Source organism: Crocodylus porosus, unplaced genomic scaffold (assembly GCF_001723895.1).
Source record: "Crocodylus porosus isolate Cpor-Errol unplaced genomic scaffold, CroPor_comp1, whole genome shotgun sequence".
Taxonomy (NCBI): domain Eukaryota; kingdom Metazoa; phylum Chordata; order Crocodylia; family Crocodylidae; genus Crocodylus; species Crocodylus porosus.
The window spans coordinates 108,288,880-108,300,755 of NW_017728943.1; the positions used below are offsets into that span (position 1 = coordinate 108,288,880).

Consider the following 11,876-nt stretch of genomic DNA (forward strand, 5'->3'; position numbering starts at 1 on the left):
TGGCAGGATAGAAGAGAAAACCACCTGTGCGCCCACCTCCTTCAGCACACACCCCAGAGTGTGGTAGTCCTCCATCAGGTGATCAGGGCTCCTCCTGGCTGCATCGTTAGTGCCCACATGGACTAGGACCATGGGGTAATAATCCGTGGGCTGAATTATGGTCTGGAGCATCCCTTTCACGTCCTGAATCCTCGCTCCAGGTAGGCAGTATACCTTGCATGCCAAGGGGTCCCGGTGACAGATGGGGCCCTCCGTACCTCTCAGGATGGAGTCACCAATGACGATCACACGACGCTCCTTCCTCCTGGCCTTCTTGCCTCCTTCAGCTTACACGGGACGTGGTGAGCATGGAGTTGCCTCCTCCCCGGTTTCATCTAAATCTAAATGAGTAAAGGACTATGGTTAAATAAAACATTTTAGAAAGATGGCTAATGCCATCTTCCTGCACTTCACTCAGAACTCAGATTCAATATCATGTGATTTTATATATTCAATCAAATATCAGGTGCTGTTTTTTCACATTGAATTGCATATAAGCAATTGCAAACCAAGAAAAATTGTAGGCAGTATTTAGCAAGTAATACATATGAGACTTGTAAAGTGCTTGAAGACAATACATGAGCAGGAAAATAAGTTAACTTTGTCAAATTTATATGTTGCAATTGATATACTTGACTCTTTGAGAGAAACCTTTCTAGTCTGTTTGGACTTCAGTACTGGCTGGTTAACTGGAGAAGCCTTTGGGGGATAAGAGACTGACAGGTTCTCTAAAAAAAAGAAAGAAGCATTGTTGTATTCTGTATATGACATGATTGCCATTGCCACACAGCACCAAGTAAAAAGGCTGCTCCACTGTCGTGTATTTCAAACAGTGAGCTCTGACATATTCAACTTGTTTGTTTTAATTTGCTTTTGTGCATTGAACTGGAATTGTCATTTCCTGAATATTAGTTCAAGGTTCAGAATCTATCAGCTCTCTACAACATGCAACAATGCAAGTTGTCGATGTTGAGCTTCTTACTGTTATACACATAGATATTTTGGATCATCTTTTTCCCATCTGCCTATAAGGAAGTACCCATTAGTGCACAGTAGGGTAGTTTATTCCTTGTGAATCAGGCATGTTGTGTAATCTTTAGCCTAACTCTCACAGAGAGATAATACTGTAAAAATAACATAAGCTGACCATGGAAAATATTTTTCCCCACATGGATCAATCTCTGTGGTAGTGCTGTATGACTTTTCCAGTCTGCCACCCCTTTTCCTCCAAGGATCTGCAATATAGTGAATAAAAAACAATCTTTTTGGGAAACTTAATTAATGCCCTCTAACATCATTATCGGCACTTAACAGCATTGCAAACCCAGCCATTGTGTGAGGCCCTCCATTACCAAGAGATATTGATGAAAACTCTCCCTTGTGAAAGCCACTTATGCAATGCGTATGGTAACAACTCCTGCATAATGACTTTAGTAGGTGCTGCTGTAGCTGATTGTACAGGGAAACAGTGGGAATGCACGGAGAAAAAGAGAGCAGGAAAGAATAAAAGAAAGTAAAAACAAATTGAGAAACCTTCACTTTTGTAGGGACTATAGAAGATGGATGCAAAATGGAAAAAAGTTGAAAGGATATAGGGAGGATTGAGTTTGAAGTCATTATTCTCATTGTTAAACTGCACTGTTCCATGTGACATCTTGCACGGCCTGCAACAGCACTGACATAAGCAATGGTGGATGAATGGTTTATACACAGTATATATAGTACTTAATTTCCCATGAAAATGTAGCATGGTGTGTCACTTGTAATTATTAAGTCCCATGATAGATCATCAAGTGAAAAATAATGACATTTTTAGTATCCTGTTCTAAAGTCACTGAGCATAGGAAATAATTATGATAATGTACACAACAGCATTTTTTTTAGTTCAGCCTTCTTTCTATCAATCTACTTCCTGTTGTTTACATTGGTTAATGTCTTGGGTAGTAATAAGAGGCCCAAAGTCTCCTTTTTTTACCATTAATGTTCACTGAACCACATTTAATTAAGGGAATGTATATTGACATGCATAACATAATCAGGTCGGGGACTTGAGCTGAAATTGATTGAGTGCAGCTCTTTCACACTTATTTCAATTTATGAATGTTCAGATGCAGATGGATAGTGAAAAGGTTTAATTTCCGTTTGTGTTGTTTGCACAATCTTTATAATGTAAGTATTAATTGAACATGCTCTGTGTCAGTGTGATGCAATCAAGCATGTCCAGATTTCATAAGCGGAGGTCGTAGGTCAATCTTGAGCAAGTTCCAAGCAATCTAGTTATAGAAATGTATTTATATTTGATCAGGTACAATATTAAAGACTATGGACCTGGAAAATTACATTATTCGCTTACTGCAAAGAAGCCTCTTGAAATGCCAACTCTTGCATAAAAATAGCTGGTGCCTCTATTTTCCTGAAACATTAGATGTGGGATGAAGTTTATCCTCATCCTCATGTTCTTTTCTTTCATTTCATGTAACTAAGGCCCTTTGCATATTCTTTGAAAACCATCTGGGGTTTCAATGCTAAGGTTCCAGTTTGAATAGTATTCCGATATTTTTCACAACACAAGCAAAGTCCAAATCATTTTGATCTGACAGCCCCATGGGCAATCATGAGTTGCAGTGTTTTTTCAATGTAGGAAAATTCCCCACCTGCTGGGTAATATTCACTACATATTAAACCACATCAACATAGGATTTCTTTCTAAAAGTCATATTTTGTTAGTGAAAGAGCACTTTATTCATTTAAGAGTCTTTATTGGTGTACATTTTATCACCACGTGTCCATTTTTTTGCACATGTGTATAAAACTTGCTCCCTCTCTTGCTCCTTTTCACTGTGCTCATATAATGATATGGCAAATGTTTATAGCCTGAGTGGAAAGACGTAAGTAACTTTGCATTTTGTCCACAAGAGTTGTGTGATTTATTTATTCATTCATTTGCTTACTAAAGGGACAGACCATTAAGATACACATCTCATTTCCAATTTAGATACCTCATAAATTCTGCTTGGTTGATAAGTTAAAAGAAAGGTCGAGGGATTTTAGTCTGGGAATTTCTGTGTCACATTAAACATTCTGCTTTCCCTTGGGAATTTATCAACCTAGAAAGGAAAACACAGCCCACACTTTGTGGAAGGATACTCACGGAACTGGCAGCCATTTTTTAAAAGATATGTAGTAATGTTATGGTAGTTGACTATATAGAGCGCTGTAGTTTGTGCTACATAGTGTTCTTGATATGAATAAATGAGTTTTTTAATTAAGTTGGCAAATGAAAAAATGGTTCTGACTGAACCACATTTGAAATTATTTGCTTTCTCTTACCAAAACAAAGCACTGAAACATTCACTTTTATATTGAACAAAACATTACCTTCAACCTGATTAAAAAAAAGGAACAGGTACTTGCAAGAAAGTACTTTATCAGATAATGATGGTCCTTCAGGTATTTTATACAGAATGGAATATCTCCAGCAGAACAGATTGAAGGGCCCTTACTATAGGCTACCCAATGCCATGTTGGGACAGCAAGTTCCTTGGATGTGAAAGACAGATGAAAATCTTCATAGAACCCAGATCTTTCAGTAAGCAGTGAGTGACTATATGACACAGACAATATCCCAGTTGCTTCCATTTTATGAATCTGGTTTTCTGAGAGCAAGGCAGAAATTCCCCCCACATTAAACCAGGGGGAATTAGTTCCAGGATAACTTAAATTGAATTTAAGACACTTATTAAAGGGAATATTTCTATAAAAAGAGTGAACATTTGAAGTCTCTGAGAGTCCTCTACATTCAGTTTAAATTTAGTAGAAGGAAAACCATTTACATTAAATATATGTATAGATGTTTGTGTAATTCAGCTATTAAAAACACCAGTTTGAAGGTAACTCTTTAATTACTTTTTTGGAATTATCTCATTTGATGAACTGATAACTAGTCAATGAGTTGGTAATTGGGGGCCCTCAGAGCTGTTCTTTCAACAGGAAATTTATAGAAAAAATGATAACTTAATAATGTTTTTGCATTTTAGAACATAAGTGCCATACTGGGTCAGACTAATGGTCCATCTAGCCCAGTAGCTTATCTCCAACAGTGGCAGGGGTGAACGCTTTAAAGGGAAAGCACTGAACTGGAGTGATCTCTTCCCTATTCATTACCTTCTCTGGCATCCACTATTATTGGTTTAGAGATGCCAGAGGAAACATTTCCAACTGTTCTAGTCAACAGTTATTAATAAATCTATTATCCATGAATCTGTCTAGTTTCTTTTTGAATCTGGCTGTACTATCTGCTTCTACCACCTCCTGTGACAATAAATTTCACAAGTTAATTACAGTAAAAGCTGTGTAAACCAGCATTTTACTAATCAGAATACACTATTAACCAGAATTTCCAATATCCCCCAAAACAAATCCTCATTTTAGCAACCGGAATCTTTGCCAAGTCTATGCAGCATGAGCAGTATTTCTTGAGCAGGGCTGGGCAGGGTGGCAATGGTAGCGTCTCCCCTCTGAGGGCTGTCACAGGCTGGCTAGGCGTTGCAAGTATAACAGCCATTAGGCTTCTGGGTTCAGGATCAAAGAGGCGAGTTGGGAATGAAGTAAAGGTGAATTTGCTTATAGCTTAGCATGCAACAGTTAACAGAAAGGTTAATGTACAGTAATAAAGAGCTAATAGTAAATAATAACAACAGATAGACAGAATGACAAAGAGTTCCCAGATGGGGTTGGCAACTTATTGGCAGTCTCTCTGTCAGGTGCACACCAAGTTGTTCCAGCAAAGTCAGGCATCCCCAGTCAACGCTGAGGGGTCACCAGGAAGGTCCCTTGGTCAGGATCTGATCCTCGCTCATAGTGGGAGTCTGGGGTCCAGGCTTGGTACAGCAATGGTCCTTTTGTCCCCTCCTTCTAACTGGTCACTTGACATGCGCGTTCCTTTATGCCTTGTCTTATGCTAATCTGTTAGCTTTAGAGCCACTCACAATCTTGCTCTATAGCTGTTACTCTGTGGGATCAAAAGGTGTTAGAAATTATCATGAAAGGTTACTGCCCGAACTCGTGTTCACCCAGTAAGCAAATTACACCGCATTACTTTGAGGTTTGAAATTAGCATTACCTGCCCAAACTCTTATTCCTTGGTTTCTTATTCCTTGGATTCCTAGGAATGTGCTAATTATATTAGGTGGACCTTTAAAAAAACCAGTTAGATCAGCTAATCTTGTAGTTTGGCTTATTTTGGGGGCCTAGTCAGTTTTATGATCAGTGTAAACAGTTAGATTCAACACTTTGGTTAAATTGTGACAGACAAATTCCATTTGCAGGTTGCAAACTTGCAAGCTTTGCATTAGCTAATCTTAACTGCTAAACAATTGCCTGGGTGTCTCCAAGAGCATATATTTATTGCTCATGATAGTAACCCTCTTGTTCTGGCTACCGCAGAGGGCCACACAGGTGCCACCTGTGGCAGAATGCCATCTTTGTCTGTCCCCAAACTCTGCTATCAAGTGAGTGACCAATTTGACAATTCAGTTACCATGGTCACTGTAGAGCCAGACACCACTGGCCCCATTGGCTTCCGGTAACCCTGAGTTGTAACCTGAGCTGGACACATTCCTGAGGGAGAGGGAAACCTGCTCCCTCTGCCTACATGATTGGCTTCATACACCCTGGTGGCGGCTTAAACTCCCAATTGTTCTAAGCAATGTCATCATGACTGGGAGGGAGCTAGAGACCCTGTCAATCTACCCAGCAACCAGTGATGCCTTTGAGATTGGTTAGCTGGCCTTCATTGGATCAGGTAACAGTTGATGGCTTTCACTGGGTGAGGTAAATGAGATCATAAGGTCTATATAAGTTAAAGACTGCCCAGGAGGCAGGGCAGCAGCCATGATGAGAACTCTCTGAGAAGCTGAACCTTCAGAAACTCTCTCTGTGTGTCTTGAAACTGATGGTCAATGAACTGCTTGCCTCTAGAGGGAATCTTCACCTGCCTCTGGATAATACTTGTGAATAAGCTACTTGAAATCTAAGTAGATATATAGCTTGCAGTAACTCAGATGTGTGAGCAAAGGCTACCTTGCCACTTTTTGCTCTAAGGTACTTCTCTGATATTGCTCTACGCTGTACCCTACTCCAAACCTACTCCTTGTAACCAATAAAGATCTCCTCTATACCTAGTGTGGGAGACTTATTGGGAGAGGGTCTAGATTATGCCTTAGGGTCCCCTTGGTCTGGCTAAGGGAAACCACCGTTCATGCGTCATACTGAGGGAAGCATCCCAAATTCTTGCAATGAGTGGAGTACCCCTCAAGGACTACTAGGTCTGTGTTTCCCAGAGGGCACAGAGCCAAGATCAGTCCAGCCTCTGGGTGGTGGCTGTGTTTCCCCCAGGCTTGCGGGTGTGCTGCAGGAAGGGAGTCAGACGTATGTGAGGCACCCCCAGGTGGTTTTCAAACTGTCCTAGCCTATGAGTTCTTAATTCCTTTATGATTCTATGATGAGTCATCAGGGATTCTACAAAGAGATTGGGGGTAATGGTAAAATGGGCTGGGAGCTGGTGTGCTGCCATTGTTGGGCTAGGTGGTCTGGCTTCACATCAGTCTTTAGGACAGGGTGGGGGTTCTGCAGTAGCAGAAGTGATATGAAATGGCCATGACTTAAGGGACTTTGAAAACCAGTGGCCTAGGGTAATACTTGTCCATTGGCTTTCCCCTGGGGGGCAAATAAAAGCAGTAAATGACTGAAAAATGGCTAGAAACATAAGCTAGTGTATGATTAAAGTAGGGTGAAGCCCTATGACATGCAGGAGAAACCAGGAAGGAAAGGGAACAAAGTTATCTGTGAGTGATGGAAAAGTTCTGTTCATTTTTTGTGTCTTTTACTCCTTACACAACAGCAACAATACAAAGAAATTGCATAGGCATATTTAGGTTCTACAAACAGTATTTACTAATTATACACTAACATTGTAAGACCTTCACAATCATTCTTCTCTGGTTGGCTTTCAATCACTGGATACAACACACACCAGTTGAAATCTCATTATATATTGAAAAGGTTTTTGAATCTTTTTCTTATACATTAGACAAGCATTGAGGGATTATTTTGGGGAATGAAGAAGTAGTTACCTTTTAAACAATACTACAGCATCCTGAGATAATATGGCCAGACACTAGAGTATATCATTAGTATGAATATTCTGGATTAAATTCTAGTTACCTTAAAATAAAACAAACTTTGCCCTTGATTTCAAGTAAGCCAGAATATCATCCTTCAGGGCCTGTTTCTACAGTACTTGCATCTTGAGTCATTCAGTGTAGCTCTGAAGTCACTCTGAAATGCCATGGAATGAGAGTGGCAGCACTGTACACTTGCTTCGCATGGACTGAAATGGTAACAGTAGAACAATAGAAATGAGGCTGGAATGTCCCACTATTGAAGCAGAGATATGGACAAAGAGATGGTGAGAATAAAAAACAAAGCAAAAAACCTTCATAAAATTCTGGGACAAAAGTAAATGTGAACAAATATAAGATTTTTCTATGTTTGGAAAATGAATTTTTCGAGAGTGGTAACTGATATCTAAAAAAAACATAGGGCATAGTGTCAGGGGATTAAAACAAAAGTTTAAATATTTTCTCACATACAACACACCCTTTCCCCAAAATTCAGCTGCAGGAAAATTAGTTCATGCATTATAAGTGTATTGAGGCCAGATCAGAGCTCAGGCCCTAATCGGCAATAAGATGGCCAGTCCAGTGAGGCCACAGGCAACAGGCCTCACCCACTCCAGCCTTTATAGGCTAGGCTAGGCCCAACCTGCAGAACACTGTCTATGCAAAATGTTTAGGTACTTGCTCCTGACCTTTATGGGCTTCCTTACTTCACTTACATTTATATTATACACACACGAGCATCAAATGGAAGACTGAATTGTGCTTTTGTTCAACTCAATAGGATCAGTCCCTAAACACTTGGAGAGATCAGGGTAGCAGCAATTAAGACAATTAATCTATTGCAGGAAGAAAGTTAAAATGCAAGCAAATGGTATCACTGCAAACTTCATCTGTTTCATAAAATGTTATGGGATCTTTACTGTCCATGGGAGTAAATATACCTATTACAGAAAGATGAAGAGCTATAGCAACTTTACCAGTGTTTTAGTCTGTTGTTTTAAGGTGAGGGTATTTTAAATCACAAGCTTAAGCCATTAACTTATGCCCTCTAGCTTATATAAACTAATCTATCTGAACTTGTCCAAAACTATTTGGTGAGATGGAAATTTTATGAGAACCGAAAGGATGAGGTTTTCAATAATTCCTGCTTTGATCCAAGTGGCAAATATTGCAGAGAGGCTTACTTGTGATGTTTCCCTCCTGTCTAGTGAAAAACTCAAAATTCAGGGATGTGAAAATTAAAAGAAAATAATCAATCAACCTTTTCAGTCCTCAAGAAGGTTTGTATTGAGTTGGGATTTGATTCTTTTTTTATCTTAGCCAGTTAATTCTGCCTTCAGTCTTGACGGAGACATAGGGCTGAGCCTCTCAGTTATTCTTGTATTCTTTAAATTAAACATTCTATCCATCTGCAATAGAGATTACATGGTAGAAGTGGAGCTTTTAGATAGCAACATTCACATTCTTAGTGACTTTGGTCAAATGTGATTTAGAAGAACTTAGATAAAATGCCTAGATTAAATCAAACTAATTGTTTAAAATAGTGCTAGGATGGATTCATTTAGCTTTGAGTAACACGTTAGTATTTTGTAGGGATGTACCATATTAGGAAAAAATACTCCTAAAAATACCAGTGAAGGTGGTATTTCAGTGGGGACAGTCAATCTATTGTTATGCATCTAAATACTTTCAAGTTTGAAGTTGATAAAAGTATGGAAATATATTTTACTCCATAATTAGGCCTACAGTTTGATATTTACAATCTGAAAAGAAACCAGAGTATTCAGACGCAGTAAGACGCTTGACCTCATAGAATCATAGAAATGAAGTGCTAGAAGGGACCTCAAAAGATCATCAAGTTCAGCCACCCAGCTCTGGGCAGGAATACTGCTGAGATCAAATGATCCCAGCAAGCTGTCTATCCAGTCTTCTCTTGAAGACTTCCAAGGATGGGGACTGCACCACCTCCTTGTAAAGTCTATTCCAGATTGTGGTCACCCTTACCGTAAAGAAGTTCTTCCTTACATCCAATCTGAAACCATCCTCTAACAGTTTATGGCCACTGTTCCTTGTCCTCCCCTTGGACACCCTAGTGAATAATTTTTCTCCCAGCTCCCAATATTCACCCCTTACCTACTTATAGTTGGCCACCAAGTCCCCTCTCAGTCTTTTCTTCCCCAGGCAGAACAGTCCCAGGTTCCTTAGTCTTTCCTCATAAGGTTTGTCCTACAGGCTCTTAATCATTCTTGTGGTGCTTCTCTGGACTCTTTCAAGATTCTCCACATCTTTTTTGAAATGCAGTGCCCAAAACTAGACATGGCACTCCAGCTGGGGTCTCACCAATGCCAAGTAGACAGGAAGTATTACTTCCTTAGTCTCATGGAGCCCATGGTGCATATAACACCCAGTTTCCAGATAAAGTTGGCAGTACTAATGAGGGTATCTTCAAAAGATGCACATAAAAGAAATCCTTTAAACAGTTGTAACTATTCTAAAACAGGCATGGAGGCAAAATCAGCCCAGGACCACTTGTTTTCCTATTCATCTAAAGCTTCCATCACCATAGTAGAATCTGTATAAAATACTACCATATGCACCTCTGTGGATATCTCTGTCCTAAATCTTATATTAAAGCTTTACCCCTACCATTCATGCTGCTGGCATCAATGGGATAAAGAACAAAAGTAGTCATTTTAATTTTTTTTTCAACATAGTAAAATTGTAGAGGCATTGCTGAGTGTCCCATGTGATGTGATTTTAAGAGGTGAAACAAGAGATTTGATGGAAATACTCTTAAATTCATAAAATATTTATTTTTTCATTGGCCATATCTTATTCTGGAATCTCCAAGCTGTTCTTTAAGATGTAAGGACATGTAGTAAAGATATGATTCATTCCTCAGTGAGAATGACTGAAAAGTTAATTAACTAAACTCTTTTGAAGAGGCTTGGAAAACTATTATTATTTTTAGCATTGTTCTGTATTCATGGAGAACTGAAACTGAATAAAAACCCTTCAGATCTTACAACTAATGTATGAAATGTTTTCTTGCTTAATTTTCCTCATTACATTGACTGTTTTGAAAATGGAATTCTTCTGGATTGTTTTCTATGCTTTTAAAATGCAACCCCTAAGCCAATTTACCATCCACCTGACCGTGTAATCATCTAAGTCACAGCTGCTCAGTTTATCTGCAAGGATAGTATGATATACCGTATCGAAAGCCTTCTTAAAATCCAAGTAGATGACATCTACCTTGATTCCCGTGTCTAAGTATTTTGTGACCTGGTCATAAAAAGAAATAAGGTTAGTCAGGCAGGATCCACCTGTTATGAATCCATGCTGGTTTCCCTTTAGCATTTCTTTCCGCACAAATATGATCCTTAATCATTTTTTCAAATGTTTTCCTGAGGCTAGAGGTGAAACGAACCGGTCTATAGTTGCCCAGATCCTCCTTCCTCCTCTTCTTGAAAATGGGGACCACAATGGCCATTTTTCAGTCCTCTGGGACCTGGAGATATCCCTTAGCATGTGAATGGATTTATTTACATGTGACTTGCACTGTCTTTTACAAGAGTAGAATTAAGTCATAGTACATTCATATTATTGAATTTGGTATGCCACCTACCAGCAAAACAATGCCTGAATGTAAAATATGTGACCTTTTGACAAATTTTTTATTTTGATTTCTGCCTTAGATTTTCTAATATATAAATTCCAGAGTATAAAAATGTAAAAGGCATGGGGCTCAATTTTGCTTCCTATTATACCAATGTAAATCCAGAGTAACCCTGTTATCTTCAGGGGAGTTTTTCTGGATTTAAGAGAGCTATAATGAACAGAATTTGGACTTTGGTATGTCTGCAAATAAATAAAATTCTTAGTGCAAAAGCATCCAGAAGGCTTATGGGCCACTAGGGAACAGTAAAGAGAAAAGGGCCATTTCTAAGCCAATGAAAGGTTTATCATATATATCTTGTTCTCTAACAATAGCCACTGTTACTTTGAGTGAAACTCTCCTGACATTTTGATATGATGGAAGGGCAAGAAACTTAATTCCTAAAAGCCCAGTACTTTGTCTTAAATCCAAAATTGCCCACTCTAAAGGAAGACACAAACACTTTCTATTTCCAAAGGAGGTGCCTGCTGCTAAGTGTATGCAAATTTCCTGGAGAAGGAGCAGAAGCTATTCTGGCTACTGTTTGGTTCATTTGCAGTGCTAAAACAAATGTCAGTGAGAAATGTTTGGGAGGGCACTGGTATTCTGTAAATAAATATTTTTAATCAGTAAGGGATACAATATTAAAACTATAATCTTTTCTAGATGAATGTGAAGAATTATGGTCCACTGTTACCTAGAATACAGGTAAACTTACAGAGTGACAATTGATAAAAGAGGCAGGACACAGGTCTACAGCCTGACCTTTTATTGATTACACTCCAAAACACAAAAACAAAAACTTTTCCTAAATTTTATCTGGCCACTCATTACTGCTAGGGGTGTGCAATGCTTCAGTCACCGATTCAGTTCAGAGAAGATTTGGCCTGATTTGGCAGCTGAATCATCAAATCGGAATCAAACTGGGAAACCCATTAAAAGCTCTGAATTGATTTGAAGCATATGAATTAATTCAGAAAAGATTCAGAAATGATTCG

General features: G+C 38.9%; 1 long non-coding RNA gene across 1 annotated transcript in view; it reads left to right on the top strand.

The window, feature by feature from the left end:
- Nucleotides 1-6,203: 6,203 nt before the first annotated feature.
- Nucleotides 6,204-11,876, top strand: part of LOC109319292 — a 12,083-nt gene continuing 6,410 nt past the window's right edge. Inside the window, exon 1 of the long non-coding RNA XR_002103465.1 lies at nt 6,204-6,245. This is a non-coding gene — a long non-coding RNA (uncharacterized LOC109319292). The remainder of the gene's footprint in view (nt 6,246-11,876) is intronic.